The sequence below is a fragment of the Lissotriton vulgaris genome, chromosome 8, assembly GCF_964263255.1.
Source record: "Lissotriton vulgaris chromosome 8, aLisVul1.2, whole genome shotgun sequence".
NCBI classification, from domain to species: domain Eukaryota; kingdom Metazoa; phylum Chordata; class Amphibia; order Caudata; family Salamandridae; genus Lissotriton; species Lissotriton vulgaris.
In genome coordinates, this window is record NC_141696.1 from 1,539,027,765 (window position 1) to 1,539,052,419 (window position 24,655).

At 49.8% G+C, this 24,655-nt stretch overlaps 1 long non-coding RNA gene across 1 annotated transcript in view; it reads right to left on the bottom strand.

Annotated features, from left to right (window-relative positions):
• The window catches only part of LOC147700318 (uncharacterized), a 116,285-nt gene extending 111,503 nt beyond the window's left edge, over positions 1–4,782 (bottom strand). The window contains exon 1 of the long non-coding RNA XR_015299249.1: positions 4,699–4,782. This is a non-coding gene — a long non-coding RNA (uncharacterized LOC147700318). The remainder of the gene's footprint in view (positions 1–4,698) is intronic.
• Between the last annotated feature and the right edge of the window lie 19,873 nt (positions 4,783–24,655).

Here is a 24,655-nt window from a genome sequence, read left to right on the forward strand (position 1 = left end):
TGGGGGGAAATATTGACTTTCAGCAGGAAATGGTATAATCCAAAGCTCTGCTTTTAATATAAAATCAGGGCCTTCGGTGGTCACATCACTGAAAATGCACGATTTGAAAAAAATATTATTGTCTACGTGTGCTCTTGGAAGACAATTTCTATGGACTATAATCTAGAGAATGCTGAAATGATTCTGTATTTTACTGACCTCTACTGGTCGTTTTCTATCAAGAAAGTGAACAGAAAAAAAAGTCCCTAAGCGAAAGCTGACAAGTCCTATGGCTGATCTCCAGATCAGAGCACTCTTCAGGACAGTGTAGTTGTCAGCATCCTCATCACTAACTGTGAGGAGCTTGTCTCTTCCTTTTTCTGAAAAGGAGAGCCATAAGAATGCTGCCCACTGACTCGTGGGTACTTTGCTGCTGCACTTTGCAGTCCCTCTCCAAAGCAGTTATCCCTTTGTGGATGTCATCCCCACTCTTGTAGGGAGGGACAATCTTATTTAGGTTTCTATGGTCATAAGACCCCTCCCTGTCCTTAGGGATAATGCTGCCACCAGTGGGTTCTAACCCACTTAACTGTTGCTCTCTTGCAAGAGCAAGTCTCTCTTTGGCGAGGGAAAGCTCTTGTCTTGCCTCTCAATCCTCAGATTAACTTCCTTCATTCTGGCCTGGTGCTCTCTCCTCTGAGGGAAAGTCATCCTCCTCTGAGCAGAGGCATCAGATCCTACTGAGGCATTAGAATGGTGAGATTCCCTGGATAGGGATCTCCTCCTTCTGAGCCCAGAGTTAAGCCTGCTTGGGGGTCTGAAGTGGGCTATGTCCTCTCCAGCCCCATGTAAGCTTAGGCTGACCTGGTTGAGTTCTAAAACTTGAACCAGCTCAGTGTCATCCTCATCATCATCATCATCATCTCCTAGATTTTCAGCAGGGAAATCCTCTGTTGATGGGTGACCCTCCCCTAAACTACTTGTTGAGACTAAGTTAGCTGCTTTAGCTACATCATACTCCTCTAGTATCTCTATAAGATGCTTAAGAATAGGATTTGAACCTTGCTTCAACTTTCTAGTTGTACATAAGTGTCTCAACTCGTGGAAGGTAAAGGTGCCATATTTAGAAAGTCTACTTTTGCTGGGAGGGATCCACTAGGGTCTCCTCTTGCTGACATCTTTCTAGTGAGGTGTGGTGTGTGCACCTACCTACACTAAGTGTTATCTACTAAACCTCTCTAGGAGTTGTAGTCAGGGTGTGCTAGGCCCTTTGCTCCACAACAACTAAGTTCAGTAGAACTTAAGTATTTAAGACTTGATTATATGTACCGCTAGGTACCTTAATGTGATCTTTCAAATGATATCTCAAGATATTATGGTAAAACAATCAGCAAGCTCTTATCCCAAGCGCTGCACACCAATGTGAGAAGTTTGCCTGGTATATGATGTCCACTATTCTAGTGGGCACCTTGCACCAGTCCAAATAACCCTTATGGTGATGGTTGTAAAGTCAACCTTATAGACCAGCTTTCCTAGTGGTAGCATGGACAAAGCAGTCTTAGGCTAAAACTTCAGAGAGCATGTGAAGCCAGCTGTTTTACCAATAATAATCCCTTGAATATCAAATGAAAGGACACCACACAAGGTATATATAAAATATATATGTATTTATTCCTAACACAACCCCTCTGGTCTCTTTATGAGGTCAGAGTTTGAGATACAGCACAAGTTACTCAATAAGCATACTATAAGTTGCACAAATACAATTCCGCCCTGGGGGCCTCACGAACCATACACTAAGTAAGTGGTAGAAGATATACTTCAGAAAAGGTGAGTAGGCCTAGGGCCTAGGAAATCACTGGGGCTACACTGAACAACCAAGGGATTGGAAGTAGGAGGCCCACGGGAAGCGTGTGCAGTGTCTAAACACACAAGCGAGTTACCATTGAGTTTCAATGGGAACGTAAAAGTTATAAAGTAATAGATTTTGGACACTTCTGGATGGACTACGGGAAAACCCTGTTAAACTAGGGCACTTGGATAGTCAATACCCACGGGAGCACCGGAGTACTCGAGGTACCTCACCCAGGGAAGCTGGGTGCATAGGTGCTCTTTCGTGTCGGGTTTCGTCGCTGTTTCCTATGGAGAGCTGCAAGAAAGTGCTGCAGGCGACCAGGAAAAAGTGTCCTGGTGGATCCAAGGGTGGATCGGAGTCCAGAAAAACCTGAAAGCAGAGGATACAAAGTCTGGGTCACTACCCAGTGACCAGGAAGGAACCAGGAAGGAACCAGGCGATGTTGAGATGCATTCAGGTGAAGAGGTGAAGCTTGTCTCTGCAGCCAGGAGGACCAGGAGGTGTCGACGACAACCAGGAGCTGGAGTCGAGCTGTCCCACGATGGATCTAGCTGTTGGCAGTGTGGGTATCCGGATTGGACCCAACAAACCTTGGCAAATGCAATCCAGGCAGGATGGGAAGATTGGCTTCAGTTCAGACCAGCAAGGTCTGAAGAGCTTCTCCTTCTCAGGGAAGCTGAAGCAAGCCCGAAGCCACCAGGCAAGCATTGTAGTTTCACAAGGATGTCTTCAATGGGGCCACTAGCCAAGGGCCGAGCAAATGCAAAGATGCATCGAGCAGAAATGCAGGCGCAGGCCCCACGCGGCACTCGTGGAGTGTGGAGGGCTGAGCTTCGGTGCAAATGCTGCTCGGGTCTGGGGCTTCTCAAACCCCAATGCACAACTTCGAGGGTACCTCAGAAGCTGCACAGGTAGCAAAAAGTGGTTAGTTCAGGATGTCCGGTCCCACGTCGCTCGTGTCTGCCACGGGTCTCAGCTTTGCTGTGGATATGGGTCGGAGTCAGAGAAGTCTGGGAGTCTAGTTCCTGCATCGCTAAGTCTTCGGGTTCCGGCTGGAGCGTCGACAAAGCAAACCAGCAAGTTACTGTTGGTGCCTGTTTGCACAGGGTGGTCACTCCTTGACCACAAGGGAGATGTCTTCAGTCTTCCAGTCGAAATGGAACGTCGAAGGTCCAAGAGTTCGTTTCAGAGTTTCTTTCCAGGACAATCTAAAGTCTCTAGACTCAGCTCCTATCTTTATACTAAACTAAGGGACTGGATTACCTGCTAGGTCTCTCCTGTGGGTGGAACCTGGGAAAGGGGTGGTTACACCCCTTTCCCTTTGTCCAGTTTCGCGCCAGAGCTGGGACTGGAGTGCCCCAGCAACTGGTTTGAACCGGGCTATGCATGGAGCACCTTGTGTGCCCCAGGCAGTGTCTCATTTTGCAGCCCTCCCTGCCCCAATACACTAAAAGTCTGTCTGGGGAGGTGCTAGCACCTCACAAGGCAGGAAACCTATTGTCCAGGCCTCCCCTGACGGAGTTTCATCCAGCAGCAGGAGGTCAGACTCATGTCTGTGGCAGCAGTATCCATTTTGTGATGCTGAGGCTCTGTTTAACTTTAACCGGGTAAAGCAGTAACCACATGTCTTCTCCCTCTAGAAGGGTGGAATGCTACCCCCGTCGCCAGAACTGACGAGGGGGTAGTATTCCAAAGTGTTTGACACCTTACACAACATGTTTTGATAAAGCCAAACCAAAGTTAGCATTTAACCGCGAGGTTCATAATGCCCTTAAGAGTATATTGTATGGCTATATCATAGAACAGCTATAAGGACATGGTTCCAAAAGCTGCAGACAGGCTCAGCTCATGCTAGAGCAGCATCTCACATAAAACCAAGCACTCTGCCTCCAGGATTGTCAAGGCCTGCCATAGGAGTGACTTATAGGTATATATGTGTCTATATATAAGGGTAGATATAGGAATACTATATCTAAGCAAGGGGTGATTACACAACCTTGCCCAAGCTGAGTGATCAGCCTGTGGTGTCAGTTTGGAGGACCAGCCAGGGGTGGCATAATTCATGCTGCAGCCCCTAGTAGGCCTTGGATGCACCTATGCCCTCGGTACCTATGGTACACTATACAGGGGCTCACAAAGGTGACCCAATACCCAATTAGGTATGTACCTAAAGTACATGGTATGAATTTAGAGAGAGAACAGCTGGGCTGTGGGTCTGATTAGCAGGCCCACAGCCACACTATAGTCGAAAAACCCGTAAATCACAGCAAAAAGTTGGGGGTGACCATAGGAAGCAGACCATACTCTCCTACAATATGTCCCTCCTTATTTTATTGTTTTTCTCAAAAGTCGTTATTTCTCACAAAGTTATGACGATATATGTTTGGATATGGAGTGGTTTGCAGTGGTATAAAATGACTTCTCTGTTACCTTGAAAAGGGTTACGACCAACAAAGTGTTTTTTGGGGATTCATATTTGCTGCTAAATTGCATCCAGGGAAGAAATTGTTTTCCAAGTTGATTCAAAGATTACGCTGTGTAATAAAGTGTGTGGACATTCAGTGGAGATTTTGCAGTTTCAAGCTAGTTACGGCAGTTGAGAGCAGAGTAAAGGGTAGAAATCCCTGCTGGAGGACTTGAGGTACTGGGGAGACAGGAGGATGGGAAATGGAAATCTGCACAAAGGGGGCGGGACTTATAAGCATTGAGAGCCTCACTTGGAAGTATGGTTAGGTGAGGAAGGGAGTGGATACACAATGACCGCTGCTCTGACTCATTCAGTCCATCTTTTGAGAAACATCCTCTTGACATTCATTCGATGTACAAGACACACATAGGGGTTATTTATTATAGGTTTCACTGACCTGAACCTTTATGATAGGTTTCCCACTGATGAATCGGTTTATCACTTGTCTCTGTAGAGTCTTAAAGTCGTAGCTTGCCTTATCTTCGTCATTTTTGTCTCTCGTATACTGAATGTTCGAGAAAGCCATGGGAGGCAAGTCAGTCTCAGGAGTGCAACTGATTACAGATGAAGACTTCAATGCTTCAGCAGAAATAGACCTTAAAAGGAAACATGCATTAGAAGACTTTAAAAACCTGTGTTCACCAATGCGAAATGCACTGTTTGGGTAGGTTCAATAACATATTCTCTTCGACCATAACCAATAAATGTAGCAGGCAATACCTAATCATTATACACAAGGTAAACATCTCTGCGTGCACGCTCCAAAGTTCAAAGAATACTCTGGCAGTCAAGACAAGGAATATGCTACTTACCAGTATGCATCTGTTCTTGGCATGTAGGGCTGCTGACATTCATATCTGTGCATAGATCGCCACCTAGTGTTGGGTCCGGATGATTGCACATTGTTATCCTGGAAGAGTCTTCGAAGTATCACGAGATAGGTGGCTCCTCCCCCGGACTACAGTGCGCATGGGCATCCTTTCCATCCTCAGATTGTTTTTCGCCATTGTGGCAGAGATGGAGATAGTAAAGTAAGAGATGGCCATGCCAGAGATAATGCTGCAGCTGCTACAGGCGCTGGGGAGGAGGGCGGGCGATATGAATGTCAGCAGCCCTACATGCCAAGAACAGATGCATACTGGTAAGTAGCATATTCCTTTCGAGGCATGTGGGCTGCTGAATTCATATCTGTGCATAGAATGTATAGCAGTCTCCCCCTTAGCGGTGGTTGCCCGTGCCAGCTGCAGCAGTCTGAAAAAGAGTCTTGAGTACAGCCTGTCCTACAGCTGCTTGCTGTTTGGAGTGTACATCTACACAGTAGTGTTTGGTAAATGTATGTATGGTAGACCATGTGGCTGCTCTACATATTTCTTCTAGAGGAATGTTTCCTTGGAAAGCCATGGATGCCCCTAACTTGCGTGTTGAATGCGCTCTTGGGGAAACTGTTAATGTGCGTTTAGCTTTCTGATAAGAAATCTGTATGCACTTAACAATCCATCTGGCTACACCTGATTTGGAAATGGGGTTGCCTTTGTGCTGTGCTGAAAAGGCAACAAACAGTTGCTTAGTTTTCCTGAAATGTTTTGTCCTGTCTATATACTACAGGAGAGCTCTCTTAACGTCTAGTGTATGTAGAGCTCTTTCTGCCACTGAATCTGGATTTGGGAAGAACACTGGCAGTTCTATAGTTTGATTGATGTGAAACTGGGAAGCCACCTTTGGCATAAATTTAGGGTTTGTACGTAGCACTACCCTATTTGCGTGAATTTGGATGAATGGCTCCTGAATAGTTAGGGCTTGCAGCTCACTAACTCTTCGAAGTGATGTAATCGCCACTAAAAAAGCCACTTTCCACGTTAGGAATTGTATTTTACACGAGTGTAGAGGTTCAAAAGGTGGTCTCATCAGTCTGGTTAGAACCACATTCAGGTTCCAGACAGGTGAAGGTGGGTGTCTTGGAGGAATCACTCGTTTGAGTCCCTCCATGAAAGCTTCAATAGCAGGTACTCTGAAGAGTGAAAGGTGCTGCCTGTTCTGAAGATAATCTGCCACCGCAGCTAAATGTATACGCATGGAACTGTAGGCTAGATTGCATCTGTGAAAATGTAACAGATAACATATGATGTTTTGAGTTGATGCATCTAGCGGATTTATGTCATTATTGTTACAATAGATGACAAATCGTTTCCACTTTGCCGCATAGCATGCTCTGGTTGTAGGTCTTCTTGCCTCCTTGATAATATTCATACAGTCAGGAGGCAAGTTCAGGTAACCAAACTCTATGACTTCAGGAGCCAGATCGCAAGGTTCAACTGTTGCGGATCTGGGTGCTGAATGTCTCCATGGCTCTGCGTTAAAAGACTGGGGGTTAATCGCAGCCTTTGATGAGGCACCATGGAAAGTTCTAGGAACGTGGTGTACCACGGTTGCCTCGCCCACGGTGGAGCAACTAGGATGAGTGTCATTGAGTGTTGTCGCAGTTTGCGTGCCACTAGTGGTATGAGCGGGGCTGGGGGAAAAGCGTACGCAAACCTGCCTGACCAGTTCATCCATATCGCATTACCCTGAGACTGCGGATGTTGAAACCTGGCGGCGAAGCTTTGGCATTTTGCGTTTTCCCTTGTGGCGAACAGTTCTATCTCTGGGTGACCCCACTGCTGGAAGTACGGTTGTAGCACTGAGGGATGTATCTCCCACTCGTGCATCTGGTGGCTGTGTCTGCTGAGCAGATCCGCCATCTGGCTGTCCCTGCCTGGGAGGTGTTCCGCCATGAGGAATATGTTTCTCTGAATGGCCCACTTCCACATGCTTTGCGCTAGATGTGACAACTGTGGAGAGTGTGTCCTTCCCTGCTTCTGTACATGGCAGTCATGTTGTCTGTCCGGATCAACACGACTTTGTTGCACAAATGTACTTTGAACGCCTTCATTGCCATAAAGATTGCCATCAGTTCCAGCAGGTTGATGTGCATCTTCTTTTGCTGTGTCGTCCATAGTCCCTGCACTGTGTAATGGAGGACATGCGCTCCCCATCCCCGGAGAGATGCGTCCGTCGTAAGCACGATTTGTGGTACAGGCTCTTGGAAAGGTCGTCGCCTGCAAAGGTTTTGTGGGTTCCACCAATGCAGAGAGTTGTATGCGCGACCGGTCACCAACACTAGGTCTTTTAATTGTGCTTGAGCCTGGCCACTGCCGTGCTAAGCACTCCTGAAGCGGACGCATGTGTAGTCTCGCGTGAGGGACTATGAAGATGCAGGAGGCCATCATGCCTATCAACTGCATAAACACCCGTGCTGTGAGCGAGTGTTGGGGTCTGAATTTCTGAATCAGTAATTGAATGCTGTTGATTCTTGCTGAGTTTGGCAGTGCCTTTGCTGCCAGAGTGTCTATTGTCGCTCCTAGGTACTGTTGTACGTGGGCGAGTTGAAGATGAGACTTTGTGTAGTTTAATGAGAATCCGAGGCTGTGTAGAAGGTAAATAGAGCGGGACATGTGGCTGGCACATTGCTGGGCTGACTTTGCTTGGATAAGCCAGTCGTCCAGATAGGGGTAGACGTTAATATGGTTTCTCCGTAGGTGCGTAGCTACTGTCGCTAGGCACTTAGTAAATACCCTGGGGGCTGTTGTCACCCCGAAAGGCAGGACCTTGAACTGGTAGTGCTGATTCTGTATGGTAAACCTGAGATACTTACTGTGTGCTGGATGTATCGGTATGTGGAAATATGCGTCTTTTAGGTCTAGTGTTGCGAGGAAATCTCTCTGACTGAGCAATGGTAGAACCTGCTGTAAAGTGAGCATGTGAAAATATCCTGGCAGTACACGGACATAGAACGTGGAGAACCCCAACTGTTAAAGCGATTGACACTCTATTGTGGAGCCTCGGTATCATATTAAAGACAGTGGCGATTTTTATCAGAGGATAATTAAAGTTACTTGGAGAACCTGAACTTCCGGCTGGAAGTGGTTGATATTGATGTGCAACTTGTCCGTCCTGGTGATGGCCCCAAGGATTGTATAGACCAACGGGGGACCGAAATGTCGACAGTTAAACACTGTTTAGCAAATATAAAGATCATTGTTATGACCTCAAATGGGTTCACTGATATTCAAAATAGAATGTGATATATGGTCTTTTTACTGGTCCATATGAAGGAGCGAAAAGTGTTTTTGTACTACCGATAATTAAGTGCAAATATTGGAGTAGTATGTACGTTGCCATATTTCAGCCTTTTTAAAACTGTGAATAAATAACACGACAAATTGTATTTCCTGCATTTTGTTTATTGAAGATCACTGTTTGGTGACTGAATTGTATTAACTGAAGTATTATGAAACAAATCCTGTGAAGGCATATTTTGTTTTTGTAACTGATAATACCCAGCCTTGACGGGAATATTGGGTGGCTCTGTCTTGTTTATAATGTGAAAATATCCTGACAAGATGTATTGGTTTAGGGGCCTGAGGTCCAGTATTGGCCTGAGAGACCCGTCTTTTTTGGGGATTAAGAAGTACAGCGAGTATACCCCTGTACCCTGTTGCTGTATAGGTACGAGTTCTATGGCCCCTTTTTGCAGCATGCTGATGACTTCCTGCTGCAATAAGTGTATGTGCTCTGCAGACATAGGACGGTGTCTTGGGGGTATGTTGGGTGGAGTGGAGGTTAGCTCTAGACAATAGCCGTACTGAATAAGTTGTCTCACCCACCTGTCTGCGGTAATGCTTTCCCAGACTGGCAGGAACTGTTGTAATCGTCCCCCGACCGGTGTTACATGATCTGGGGGCAGTGACAAAGCGTCACTGTTTGGTATTTGCGGAGGATCTGGTGTTGTTATTCCCTCGTCCTCTGCCTTTGTTGCTGTTGCCACGGTATCCACCTCTATTGTTTTTATTATAGGTGGTCTGCGTGCTCCCTTTATTGTATGGAGTCTGCTGGGAAGCCTGGCCTCGTACAGCTCCTCTGTTACTGGAGCGACGAAAGGAGCCTCCTCTGAATTGTTGTGACTGCAAGGCACCTATAGACTTGGCTGTCTCTGTGTCTTTTTAAATCTTCTCTAATATTGTGCCCCCATCAGGACCAAATAAATAATCAGGGTTCACAGGCTGATTTAATAATGTGGTTTGAATCTCAGGTTTGAACCCAGAGATGCGTAACCAAGCATGTCTCCTGAGCATGACACTTGTGTTGATGGCCCTGGCTGCGGTGTCTGCTGCATCTAGCGCACATTTAATGGATGCGTTAGATATGAGTTTTCCCTCTTGCATCAGTGTTTCTGCTCCCTCCTTGTAGACATCAGGCACATGTTGTAGCAGTTGCTCTAGTGTGCCATAATGCGCCCTATCGTATCTGGCTAGTAGGGCTTGTGTATTAGAAATTCTCCATATATTAGTTGCTTGAGCAGCCACCCTTTTCCCAGAAGCTTCTAATATCTTAGACTCCTTGTCTGGAGGAGGAGCATCACCAGTGGTTTGTGAGTTGACACGCTTACGAATATTTGATACCACCAAAGAGTCCAATGGCAGCTGTCCCTTAATATATGTAGGGTTCTCAGGTGCCGGTCTGTATTTTCTTTCGATTCTGGGGTTAACAACCCTTGCTCTTGTGGTTTCCTTGAAAATGTCTCCTGCGTGTTTAAGGACACCTTTCAACATTGGCAATGTCTTTACTGATTTCTCTGAAGTGGAGAAAGTGTCAAATAGGAAGTCCTCTTCAATTGGGTCAGCATGCATTTCAACATCATGATTGTGGGCTGCCCTTTCTATTAATGGGTTAAACGCAGCTGTATCCTCTGCTGGCGAAGTCTTGACAGGATAAGAAGGAGTGTCAGGAATAGTCTGTGACTCCCCCGGGTCAACAGGGTGTGTCCAGGCTTGAGTCTGGTCATCCTGATCCGTGTCCGCAGGGTAATTAAATTGTTCATTGTAGTCATACCCCATATCCTCATTAGTGCGTGTGGGTGAGTATGCAGAAGTGTCCTGGTCATGGTGCCTTACAGTCTCAAAAAGATGTGGAAGAATCCCTTTTCTTTTTGAGTGGAATTTTATATGATTCAAGAGGATTTTCTGACCTGATCTTCCTCTGATAAATAGTAAGTCTGCCAGAGTCGGAATCGATATGTAGCTTCGACTGTTCATCATAGGAGGGCTCTTAGTACACAATGTCCTCTTCTAGAGAATCACTAAAGTTGTGTATGCAGAGAACTGCAGATACATCCCCTAAGGAGGCACACCAGGAGTGATCAAACAATATGATTCAATGTTCAGTTGAAGGTATTATTTATTTTTCATAATTTTCTTCAGTTGGTTTTAGCAATTTTAGACTGATATTAGCAACATATCAGAAGACAGCGTACATTCGTGAAAATTAACTTATGAACTCTTTCTCCAATGCGTTTCGGGCAAAGGTGTCCTTGGTCACGGAGAGCTGTAGAGGAAGGCAGAAAAGACGGGTGTCAGGGTACGGTAGTCTAAAACCGTGCGAGGGAGATTACTTGTGCTAAAAGTGTGGGGACTGGGTAGTCACAAATTACAAAGTGCTCGATACTAGTGTGGAGGTTTGGGGCGTGTGAAAGGGATATTACCGCTAGTGAATGCTAAATTAAAAGGTAACAGCGAACGCATCAATGGTTACTTAATGCTTACAGAGAAACTTACTTCATGGTAACGCGTAGCGCGCGAAAACGCTATCTGCCGGGTTGTCAGCTCGCTGTCTCAAGTGCTCGTGTGTAGGGCTGGTAAATATGTTAATGGAAAGTGACGATGGACTCATGCATAGGGTAACGGTTCGTAAAGAGAAATGCCATGGCCATCTTGGAATGGGTAAAATTAACAGGAGACTGGTGTGGGGTGCGGAAAGTTGTGCGGGAAGGGAGCTGGGAGAGGTGCAGGAGTACAGTAAAACAGTTATTCGGAATATAATATACACTTTAACGATAACAACTGAATTCAATGCGGTCATTGAGCCCGTGAGGCTTCAGTGTCTGTAGTAAATAAATCCATTCAAGTTCTCTTTTTAACAGCAATTTGTTATTATCAATTCCTTCATTCTTGAGTATGATTTCCAAGACGATAAATTTCAATTGGGCAATGGTGTGGCGTGCATCAACGAAGTGCATGGCGACATTGGACTTTTCTATTTTCAACCTTATGTTGGACTTGTGCTCGTTGAGGCGAGTTTTTATTTTGCGTTCAGTTTTGCCAACATATAGCTTGCCACAAGGACATTTCAGAGCGTAAATCAAGTTCGAGGAGTCACAGGTAGCGTCAACTTGAAGTTTGATGTTGTGTCCTTTCATAGGATGTTGTATACTGTTGCCTTTGATGACATTGTTGCAATGGTTGCAGTTTAGGCAAGGTTGGGTTCCACGATAGTGTTTAGATATGTCAGTGGGCCTAGCAAGGATCTCTTTGATATTTCTGCTCCTGGTGTGAGCGAATATGGGTGGTTTTTCAAAGATGCCCCGAAAATCAGGTTCGTTCTGTAATATGGGCCAGTGTTTCCATATGATCTTTTTGTATGACGAGCTTGCAGTGGAAAACTTAGACACTAACACCATACGTTGTTCTGTGGCTTTGGGAGTCTTTACAAGGCTGGCTGACCTGGAAATGTTGGCCACACGTGATTGTGCTTGTTGGAGAATATTGTCAGGGTAACCTCGATCACGGAACCTGTTGTGCATTTCCATGATGCGTGTGTCAACTGCAATGTCATCAGATACAATGCGCTTCACGCGCAACATTTGAGAGAACGGAAGGTGTTTCTTCAAGGATCCTTGGTGGAAACTAGCAAAGTGGAGGGAATTATTGCGGTCTGTACTCTTCCTGTGTAGGTCCGTGACCAATCCTCCAGGGGTGATTGTAATGTGGACATCCAAAAAGGCTATGTCCGTTTCACTGATTTGCCATGTTAGGTTGATGCGGGGGTCTTTGCTGTTGACTTCAATGAGTAGGTTGTGTAGGGATTCTTTGGTGTCAGACCACAGTATAAACAGATCATCAATGTACCGCACGTACAATTTAGAGTGGTTTTGGAAACTTGAGTTGGTGTATAAATGGTGTCTTTCAAAATTTTCCATGTATAAATTAGCGTATGACGGGGCAGCGCAGTTTCCCATCGCCATTCCGGAGAGTTGCAGGAACCATTGGTCATCAACTTTAAAGTAACTGTGGTACAGGATGAATATCATCAATTCCATAAGGAACGTTTGCATGGGTGAGTCAATGTCACTGTTAAGTAGGATCTGTTCAATAGCTTCGATTCCCCCTTGGTGGGGTATCGAAGTGTATAACGAGCTGACATCAGCTGTACAGAGAACAAGGGGCTCGTTGTTCAGTATTTGGATTCTGGATAATTTCATGAGAAAATCGGTAGTGTCTTTGATGTAGCTCGCTGTTTGGATGACTAACAAATGTGGCAAGCTATATGTTGGCAAAACTGAACGCAAAATAAAAACTCGCCTCAACGAGCACAAGTCCAACATAAGGTTGAAAATAGAAAAGCCCAATGTCGCCATGCACTTCGTTGATGCACGCCACACCATTGCCCAATTGAAATTTATCGTCTTGGAAATCATACTCAAGAATGAAGGAATTGATAATAACAAATTGCTGTTAAAAAGAGAACTTGAATGGATTTATTTACTACAGACACTGAAGCCTCACGGGCTCAATGACCGCATTGAATTCAGTTGTTATCTTTAAAGTGTATATTATATTCCGAATAACTGTTTTACTGTACTCCTGCACCTCTCCCAGCTCCCTTCCCGCACAACTTTCCGCACCCCACACCAGTCTCCTGTTAATTTCACCCATTCCAAGATGGCCACGGCATTTCTCTTCACGAACCGTTACCCTATGCATGAGTCCATCGTCACTTTCCATTAACATATTTACCAGCCCTACACACGAGCACTTGAGACAGCGAGCTGACAACCCGGCAGATAGCGTTTTCGCGCGCTACGCGTTACCATGAAGTAAGTTTCTCTGTAAGCATTAAGTAAGCATTGATGCGTTCGCTGTTACCTTTTAATTTAGCATTCACTAGCGGTAATATCCCTTTCACACGCCCCAAACCTCCACACTAGTATCGAGCACTTTGTAATTTGTGACTACCCAGTCCCCACACTTTTAGCACAAGTAATCTCCCTCGCACGGTTTTAGACTACCATACCCTGACACCCGTCTTTTCTGCCTTCTTCTACAGCTCTCCGTGACCAAGGGCACCTTTGCCCGAAATGCATTGGAGAAAGAGTTCATAAGTTAATTTTCACGAAATGTACGCTGTCTTCTGATATGTTGCTAATATCAGTCTAAAATTGCTAAAACCAACTGAAGAAAATTATGAAAAATAAATAATACCTTCAACTGAACATTGAATCATATTGTTTGATCACTCCTGGTGTGCCTCCTTAGGGGATGTATCTGCAGTTCTCTGCATACACAACTTTAGTGATATTTGTTGGTGTTTAGACGGACAACACCACCCTTCGAGAGCACCCTGAACCTTGGAACTGTTTTCCAAATACGTTAATTCACCTAGCTGTGCAACCACCAACCTCCACTGTTTGTCTCTTCTAGAGAATGACTCCTTTTTCCCATCGACACCTTCTTGGACGTTTCGATCCCTGTTTTCGGATCGAACGCCTTAGGCCGTGCAGTCGGGGGCAGTCCGAATTTTATCGGTGGCATAGTTTTTGTAGACAGACTGACCTTCTTCGGGGCCAGCATCGTTATTGGTCCGACGACTTTGCCTTTACGCCAATATGTTTTTGGCCTTGCGTAGACTTAGGCGCCTGTTGCGTTGGAGGCGCGCTCTTCTGCCTCGACTCGACGTGCTCCTTCGAGCTGCTCTTGGACTTCGGCTCGAGGCCTTTTGACGAACTGTGGCCTGTCGACTGGTTGCTTCGGATCGAGAACCTTCCGAGACTCGAGTCCCTTATTTGTGTCGCTGTCCGTCGACGTCGCCTCGTCGGTTCGACGTGCTTGACTTTAGTCATGGACTTCAGCGTACCGATCTTCGGCTCGACACCCCTTATTTGTGACCCCACAGGGTCGTCAACACTTTTCTTCTTCGTCGAATCCGATGGGTTCGAACTCTTCGATCCGAAGTCTGTCTCCAGCAGTTTCGGTTTCGTTTTCGACTCCATGGCTTTAGGTTTCGATTTAACTAGTGACTGGTAATGTTCGACCGATGGCTCATGTGATATATTCTTAGCCGGGCAGAGACGCGGGGCTATAGAATGTTCGTCATGATCTTGGCTAAGGCCTTCTGGCGATGCCTCGACCTGAGCCCTTGGAAGTCTTTCAGTGTCTGTTCTGGGCCCCGTACTCACTGTTGGGCCTGGTTCATCGCTCGAGTCGTCATCAACGGCTCCGATGGCTGATGCGTCGTCCCTTACCTCGACGACGTTTTCATCCTCGACGTTCTATTCGTCGTCTTCATAATAGTTAGAGTCATGCTCCGAACCGGGATCCGACTGCTGTTCTGTAGATAATCAGTCTTGACTTCCTTCTTCATCTTAATCATCGAAGATATTCACTGGGTCGGGCGCTGGCTTCGTCATCGTCTGCCTCGCTGCGTGTCGAAGTCTAAGCGTCTTCTTCGAACTGAATTGAGTACAAGCTAGACAGCGGGCCTCATTGTGCTCCGGAGATAAGCACTTGTTGCACACTGGGTGTACATCGATGTGTGGGTACTTAGAATTACAAAGGAGGCATCGTTTGAACGGGCTCCGTTCCATCGACGATCGGGCCTCTGGTGTCCAAAAGGCCACGCGGCTCTCTTCAACGTCCTGCTCGGATAGAACTGGAACAAAGTACTCAGCACCGATCGAAATAACAATACCGACGACCACGAAGGCCTTTTGGCCTTTAGAATAGTTTCCGAACTTGAGTAAAGAAAGTAAATCCGAACCCAATGGCGGAAAAAAACAATCTGAGGATGGAGAGGATGCCCATGCGCACTGTAGTCCGGGGGAGGAGCCACCTATCTTGTGATACTTCGAAGACTCTTCCAGGACAACAATGTGCAATCATCCGGACCCAACACTAGGCGGCGATCTATGCACAGATATGAATTCAGCAGCCCACATGCCTCGAACAGCACTTTACCAACATTTAATGTGAAACACCAGGAGAAAAGAAAGATACTGGTGTGATTCTGAAAGATGCTAAATCCTTTTCTAGGTGTGCTACCATGCCTTGGAGAGATTGTGCAAAAGAGATTGCTGTAAGAAATGCCCCATTCTGATGAATAACTCTACGTGCAGATTTCTCACCTTATGAACTCCGTGAGGCGCCTTTTGGTATGGAAGACAAAGACCAGCGAAGTAGTATTTGGTACATAATTTATTAACGACTTGAACCCAGTGCACAGCGCTGGATAGACAACATGCATTCGCCCCTACTGGCTTCGTCCACAGTTTGAGAACCACAAGCCCTGGAATCCCAGGAGCTCATCAGCAGGCACAAGCTAATAAAACAGAACACCTACCCTTCCCCACAAAACAATAAACGAGCAAAACATATACAAATTTACAAATCAATTATCACGGGACATAGGGGGCCTGCTTTACATAAAGTATACGAAAATACAAAATTTTTAGCCACTGTTCAAACAGGGGGTCTCTGCTACGTGGAACCTGTTTTCCCCACATCTCGGGCCCGGAGGACTACAGCGACCACCAGGCATAGCGGGGAAGCGCTACTTAAGGAGCTCGTCAGCCTGCGGCGTGGGACGCGTGCGGGCGAAGCCCGAGCCAAGGGCGGGCCCGTCCATGCCCGTCAGAGCCTGGAGGAGGCTGGGACCACCCTCTAACATCAGTCACTGGGACCCTAACTGAAGGTACTGTGAGAAGTTGGCCTGGTATATGATGTTCACTATTCTAGCGAGCACCTTGCACCAGTCCAAACAACCCTTATGGTGATGGTTGTAAGTCAACCTTATAGACCAGCTATCCTAGCATGGACAGAGCAGTCTTAGGCTAAAAGACTCTTGAGGGCGTGTAAAGCCAGCTGTTTTACCATATGTAACCCCTTGAATACCAAATGAAAGGACACCACACAGGATATATATAAAATATATATGTATTTATTTCTAACACATTCCTCTGAACTCTTTATGAGGTCAGAGGCACAAGCACATAACAAGTTACTTAGTTAGCATACGTTAAGTTGCACAAAATACAGTCAGGCCCTAGGGGCGAAGCAAACCATATATTAAGAAAGTGGTATAAGTACCACGTCACGAAGTAAGAAAAGACCTAGTGCCTAGGGAATCGCTGGGGCTACACTAGACTACCAGTTCTTAGGAAGTAGGAGGCCCACGGGAGGCGCGCGCAGTGTCTTTACACACACGCGAGTTCCAATGCAAAGTCAATGGGAACTTAGAAGTTAGATTTAAGAGGATTTAGGAGACTTCCGGTTTAGCTAGAAGGAAACAACTAAAGAACAAGTTACTTACCTTCGGTAACGATATATCTGTAAGAAACAGTAGTTAGTATTAGATTCCTTACCTTAGAATATCGCCAGGCGTCAGTCTGGATCCGGAAACTTTTGCGTAGCAGTACCCCTGTGCGTCGGTAGGCATCGTCTGCAGGCGTCCCCTGCGGCTCCGCGTCCGTCGTTGGCGTCGTGCGCCGTGATGACGTCGCTGGAGTATATAGACGCCGCCTCCGCGCGCTGACGTCAGTTCTTTGCACACAGCTTTTCCGCGCCAGAACACACAGAGCCATGTGAGAACCAACACTGGTGCCATTTGAAACTAGGGCCCTGAAAGGGATGTCCTTTTTTTTAAAAAAAAACTTTATTTTTGGTGCAGACAATGATAGCATATAACAGTTGCGTCAACAGCCACAGGAAATCAACAACATTATGTCATAGAACATTTTTCTGTATACACGGCCCATCAGCCCACAACCCGAGGGCCGGGCGGCGGTAGCTGGTAGCATAGAAGCCAGGTCCTGAACCTAGCCCTGTGCCTGCACGGCAGGATATTCTGATCTGCTTTTCTTTCGAGTTTCTTTAATACAGGTTACCCCCCAACTCCCCAGAGGAACCCCTCCCCCCAAAACTTCGGCATTCATGACTAAAACATGTGTACACAGGTCGTTCACCTCATTATGGCACTCCTATTGGCAGGCATTGCAGTGGTCGGTACGTACATTAGGAATGACGCCTTGAGATACAAAACACAATACTTCCCAGTTGTAACCTACATGTGCGTGTGCGGTCAGACACTCCCCCAACTCACCGGTCTCCCCCACCCTCTCCACCGCCCTCACCGTCCTCATCCTCAGACTCTGTATCCCCAGGGGTGAACAACTCCGCACTCGTACCATCCGAATCTTCGGCTGCCTCACCCAGCACTCGCATCATTCTCCACGCAAGCAGGTCGTCCTGCAGTTTTACATCTCTACGCACAGTCTGCATAAAGGTTTCCTCCGCCAGGGACCATTCCCCCACATCCCTAAGCCAAAGTGACATCTCCGGGGCCCTCTGTCCCATCCACGTGATGGCCACCCTCCTCCTCGCCAGTACTAGAAGTAGCTGTAACATCTTGTAGGGCAGAGTACACTTCCTGGGCTTGGGGACTAAGGCTAACAAGCAGTGAAGGGGGGTCAGTTCCATCCGGAGTGCAGTAACTCTGCAAATGTGCGCCACCACCGACTGCCAGAAGGCATAAACCAGTGGGCAGTCCCATGCTAGATGAAGAAAGGAGGCCCCCGGCGCGCCACATCTAGGGCAGTTATCGCGCTTGTCCGGGGCAATACGCTTCAAAGCAACCGGAGTCACATACGTTCGGTGTAAGAAGTTAAAGTGTGTCAATTTGAACCGTGCGTTGCACGACACCTTCCGGGTGAGTGTACCAATGCGTTTGCGCTGTGTTGGGTCTAAGGCAACCCCCAGGTCAGCCTCCCAGGCCGCCCATGTCGGAAGAACCGGTGGCGTGGAGTCCTGCCGCATGGCTGAGTACAATAGTGTTACCAGCCTCCTGCCCCTATCACAGGATAGGATAATATTGAGGGTATGGGACACAGGGGGCGCATCAGGGAATTGCGGCCAAGTGTCTCGTGCCATTGCATGGAGGCCACTGTAGTGTAGGAACTGTCCCTCCCCGAGTCCGAACGTCTCTGTCGCCCGTTCGAAAGATAGGAACGTATCGTCTGGGTAGAGATCTGCCAACAGCTCGCACCCACCCGCTCTCCAGTCATGGAAAGGCATGTGTACCTCCATGTCCGCCACCGGGGCCATGATCCATATCGGCAGCTCTCTGTGAAAGGGGGCCCTCCGTAGGATTTTTTCCACAACACGCTGCCAAATGGCTGCGGTGTGGCACACTATATATGGCAGCGTCGCATCCGCGCCCCTGCCGCGCATCAGGGCCATCTGTACTGCTCTTTCATCTGCACTACCCGCAAGGAGCCGAAGTTCCCAGGTGTCCGCATCCGCGAACCACCTGGCAGCTGGCAACAGCTGAGCTGCATAGTAGTAGAGGTCGAATCTCGGTGCCTCCAACCCCCCCTCCTCCCAGCTGCGGACCACCGTGTGCAAGGCAACTCTACTACGCCTGCCCGCCCAGAGTAAAGACGTAAGGAGAGTATTAAGAGTGCGGAACATCCGCGGGGGAAGTGGGCACAGCGAATTCTGTAACACATACAGTACCCGCGGCAGCATCACCATTTTCGCCACGAAAGGGATGTCCTTAACCCTAGGTATCAGCTCGCAGAACGGGGAGGATGGGTGGGGCGGTAAGGAATCTAATACTAACTACTGTTTCTTACAGATATATCGTTACCGAAGGTAAGTAACTTGTTCATCTGAAAGAAACAGGTTAGTATTAGATTCCTTACCTTAGAATAGATACCCCAGCAATACCAACCCCGGTGGTGGGTCTGCGAACCAATACAATTCTACACCAGAAAGTCCTGGTGGACAGAACGGCCAAAGAAGCCATCCCTCCAGACTTGACTGTCCAGGCAGTAGTGCCTCGCAAAGGTGTGCAGTGAGGCCCACGTAGCCGCCTTGCAAATGTCCTGCAAGGGGACTCCCCGACCCAGGGCAGTAGTAGCCACCGTGGCCCGAGTGGAATGGGCCCTCAGCCCAACAGGAGGCTCCTTCCGAGCCAAAGAGTAGCACGCTTTGATGCACAGAACGACCCACCGAGAGATGGTCCGTTTATGTACCGCCCGTCCCTTCTTCGCACCCACGTAGCCAACAAACAGTTGGTCATCCACCCGGAACTGGCGTGTGCGATCCATATAAAATGAAAGCGCACGTTTTGGGTCCAGACGATGGAGCCGCTCTTCATCCTTTGAAGGATGCGGAGGCGGGAAGAAGGAAGGGAGGGTGATGGCCTGCCCGATGTGAAAAGCAGAGACAACTTTGGGCAGGAAAGAAGGTCTAGTTCTCAGAACCACCTTATATGGATGAATGGACATGAAAGGAGGTGTGACAGAAAGAGCCTTGAGCTCACTCACCCTCCTGGCAGAGGTGATGGCAACCAGGAAGGCCGTCTTTAAAGTCAGGAGAGGACAGGAATGAAGTGGCTCAAAGGGAGCACACATCAAGAAGGTTAGAACCAGGTTCAAGTCCCACTGAGGCATCACAAACGGAACAGGTGGATACATGTGTGTGATGCCCTTCAAGAATCTTGTTACAATGGGGGACTTGAACAAAGAAGGTTGATCAGGCAGCCTCAGAAAGGCCGAAAGGGCAGAAAGGTAGCCCTTGATAGTGCCCAGAGCAGAACCCTGCTGGGCAAGAGAAAGAAGGAAGAGAAGGACCTCAGAAAGAGGGGCAGAGAGAGGATCCACAGCCTTTGCTGTGCACCATGCCACAAACTTGTTCCACCGAAAGGCGTATACCGATTTCGTGGAGGAACGCCTGGCTGCCAGAATCACATCACAGACTTCAGGAGGCAAGTCAAATGGCCTCAACTGCCACCGCTCAATCTCCACGCATGGAGGTGGAGGCTGGACAGGTTCGGGTGGAGGACCGTCCCCTGCTGTTGCGACAGAAGGTCCTCCTGAAGGGGCAGGCGGATCGGGGGACCGACTGACATGCTTAGTAGCTCGGGATACCAGTACCTTCGAGCCCAGTCCGGAGCCACAAGGATGACTTGGGCCCGGTCGCGCCTGATCTTCTTCAGCACTCTGGGCAGAAGTGGTATAGGCGGAAAGGCGTATAACAGACCGCAACTCCACTCGTGCCGAAAGGCGTCGCCGTGCGAGTGCCGTTTTGGAAACTCCAACGCGCAGAACTGATGACATTGCGCGTTCTCTTCTGTGGCGAATAGATCTAACCAAGGCTCTCCCCATTGCCGAAAGAGGCCTTGCGCCACGTCCGAGTTCAGACGCCATTCGTGATCCATCGAGCACCGACGGCTGAGTTCGTCCGCCCTGGCGTTCAGAGAACCTGCCAGGTGTTGAACCGTCAGAGTCACGCCCTGAAGTTCCAGCCATTGCCAGAGGCGCAGAGCCTCCTGGCAAACGGTCCACGACCCCACCCCGCCCTGCTTGTTGCAGTACCACATGGCGGTGGTGTTGTCCGTGAACACCTGCACTACACTCCCGTTGACAAAGGAGAGGAATGCTTTCAGTGCCAAACGAATCGCCCGGAGCTCCAACAAGTTTATATGGAGCCGGGACTCCGCCGGAGACCAGATGCCTCTGATCTCTGCCTCTCCCAGGTGGCCTCCCCAGCCCTGGAGGGACGCGTCCGTCACAACAACGTGCTCCGGTTGGGGAAGGGAGAGGGATCTGCCTCTGACCCAATCGCGGTCCGTAAGCCACCACTGCAGTTGTCTTGCAGTGCCCTCCGAGATCAAGACATGGTCGGACAGATTGCCCTGATGCTGGGCCCACTGAAACTTCAGGTCCCACTGCAGAGCCCGCATCCGCCACCGGGCGTGATGCACCAGAAGGATGCAGGAAGCCATCAGCCCCAGCAGCCGCAGCGCCAACCTGACCGAAACCCGGGATAACGGCTGAAAGATGGGAATCAAAGCCTGTATATCCTGGACTCGCCGTTCTGGAGGAAAGACCCAAAACTGCGCCGAGTCGAGAACCGCTCCGATGAAAAGGAGCTTCTGAGAGGGACACAGGTGTGATTTCGGCACATTGATGGAGAACCCCAGCTCGTGCAGGAGGTCTGCCGTCATCTGAAGGTGGTGGACGACTGTCTGGGGCGAGCCCGCCTTCAACAACCAGTCGTCTAGGTAGGGGAAGACTGAAACCCCTAACCTGCGCAGATGGGCTGCGACCACCGCCATCACCTTTGTGAACAGCCGTGGGGCGCTGGTAAGGCCGAAGGGGAGCACGATAAACTGAAAGTGCTCTTGGCCTACCGTGAACCGCAGGTAACGCCAGTGGGCCGGCAGGACGGGGATGTGAAAATACGCATCCTGCAAGTCCAACGCTACCATCCAGTCTTGCGGGTCGAGAGCAGCTAGGACCTGAGCTAAAGTCAACATCTTGAACTTCTCCTTCCGGAGGAAGCCGTTGACATTCCTTAGATCCAAGATAGGACGTAGGCCCCCTTTGTCCTTCTTGGGTACCAGAAAGTAGTGGGAATAGCAACCACGTCCTACTTCTGGCCCAGGAACGCGCTCGATGGCCCCCTTGGCCAAGAGGGCCGTAACTTCCTCCCTCAGAAGTGCCAAGTGGTCCCCCGACACACGGTGGTTCTGCGGTGGCATGGCTGGAGGAGTTGTCTCGAAGGGGAGGGAGTAGCCCCTCCGGACGAGCTGCAGCACCCACCTGTCCGATGTTATTGTGCGCCAGTGGGAGAGGTGATGGCGAACTCTGCCTCCCACCGGTGTCACATGGGCCTGAAAGCACGGACTAGGAGGATTTAGTGGCAGATGCTGCTGGGGAGGTGTGGCCTGACCTCGCCGCTGTCCCCGACCGCCACCACAGCGGTTTCCACGGCCGCCACCGCGTTGATAAGTCTGTTGCCGCGCGTGGCTGGCAGCACGTGTGGAACCGCCCCTTCCTTTGCCCTAAAGGAGCGAAACGAACCCGTTTGCTGGCGCTGGGTCGAGAGACCTAAGGACTTGGCCGTGACCCTGGAGTCCTTGAAGCGCTCCAGCGCGTGGTCCGCTTTGTCGCCAAACAGGCGACTGCCATCAAACGGCATGTCCATCAAGGCATTCTGGACATCAGCCGAGAAGTTGGCGGGTCTCAGCCAGGCGTGGCGACGAATCGCCACCGTCGTGGATATCGCTCTGCCCAGCGAGTCGGTCGTATCAAGACCACACCTGATGGAATATCTTGCTGCGTCTCGGCCTTCAATCATAGCCTTGCCAAGCTTAGCCCGTACCTCCGGGGGGCATTCAGGCAGCAGGTCCGCGACCGTATCCCACAGAGAGTGGGTGTAGCGGCCCAAGAGGCACACGGTGTTGCAAGACCGCAGTCCCAGACTCAGGGACGAGAAGACCTTTTTGCCATACTGGTCGTACCTCTTTGATTCCCTGTCGGGCGGGGCCGACGGGAATGCGGTCTGGGAGGTGGAGGCCTGGATCACCAGACTCTCAGGGGTGGGGTGGGTGGACAGAAACTTGGGGTCGTCCGCACACGGACGGTGGCGTCTGGCCACGTTCCTATCAACAGGCGAACCTGAAGCGGGCCTGGACCACGTGCCCAAAAGAACGTCCGTTAAGGCCTCGTTAAACGGCAGCAGTGGCTCCTGTGGGCATGACTGCGGTTTGAGGACCTCAGTGAGGATGTTAGTCCTCACGGCCGCGACGGGGAGCTCAAGGTGTAAGTCCTTGGCAGCCCTCATCAACACCACTGAATAGGCAGCCCCCTCCTCCGTAGCCATGGTAGAAGGCGAGACAAAGCCAGGGTTGGGGGAGTCATCCAGACCACTGGCGTCACCCAAGTCACCCGTCCAGTCCATGTCATACTGACACTCGCGTGTCAGAGGGTCCTCAGACCCCTACCACCCCTCTCCGTATTCTACATCCTCACCATATTCGGAATCAACAATTTAGACCGGCTCCTCGGGGTTCACAGGCCCCATCGGCGTCGAGCACGGCGTCGAACGACGCCGGTCCGACTCCGCGTCCGTATTCGGAGAGGGAATGGGGACGGCGCCGCCCGGAGCCGGCGCCGCGCGGGGGCGGCGCCATGGGTTGCCCCGATGGAATCGGCGCCGGAGAGGCCGGTTGACCAGCCGGCGTCGGCCCAGAGGGCCCCTGCGGCGCCGGGATTGGAGGCGTTGGCGGCGCCGGAGCCGAAGCACACGACGGCGTCGAGGCAGGGTCACCCGAGCCACTAGGGTTCACAGGGCCCGAAGGCGCCGCGGAACCCGCCGGAGGAGAAAGAGCCCTCATGGCCACGAGGAACGCCTCTATCTCCTCGGGCGACGCGCCTTGCCCAGGGACCGCAGGGTATGGAGCAAGCCGCGTCGGCGACTCACGCGGAGCCGCGTGGGGCCACCCGAACCCCCGGCCGCATCGCGCGAGCGTCGGGGGTACGATGACGACGCCCCGACTTCTTGTGCTTCCTACCTGAGGAACCAGATGAATGGTGACGACTCCCGGAGCGCCCGCTCCCTCGATCGCTCCCTTGACCTCCGGCCGGACCGGAACCGCTCTCGACGCGGGCCGACACCCGGAGCTCGAGCAGCTTGCGGGACCGCTCCCGCCTAGCTTTATTCGTCAAGGCCCGGCAATCGACGCAGGCGTCCACGTGGTGGTCGGGGCCCAGGCACCGGAGACAGAGTCGGTGATGATCCGTGACCGACATCGTCCGTTCACAGTCGTCACAGTTCTTAAAACCGGGCATCCGACCGGCACCGTAGAAGATTCAAGAGATCAAAAAAGATCAAAAAACTTGGTCAAAAGACCAGAGTACTGCTCTTCGGATCTGCGCTAACTGGCGCGGAAAAAAGAAGAACTGACGTCAGCGCACGGAGGCGGTGTCTATATACTCCAGCGACGTCATCACGGCGCACGACGCCAACGACGGACGCGGAGCCGCAGGGGACGCCTGCAGACGACGCCTACCGACGCGCAGGGGTACTGCTACGCAAAAGTTTCCGGATCCAGACTGACGCCTGGGGATATTCTAAGATAAGGAATCTAATACTAACCTGTTTCTTTCAGATGAGTTAGACACTTGGATAGTCACTACCCTTGAGAGCACCGAAGAACTCGTGTTACCTCACCCACAGACGGCGGGTGCATAGGTGTCAAGATGTGTCGGGTTTAGTCGATGAATCCTATGGGGACCTGAAGAAAGATGCTGCAGGCGACCAGGAGGAAGATGTCCGGGTGGATCGAGGATGAAGAGGACCTGAAAGCAGAGGGGACAGAGTCTGGGTCACTAGCCAGTGACCGGGTGGAACCAGGAAGGA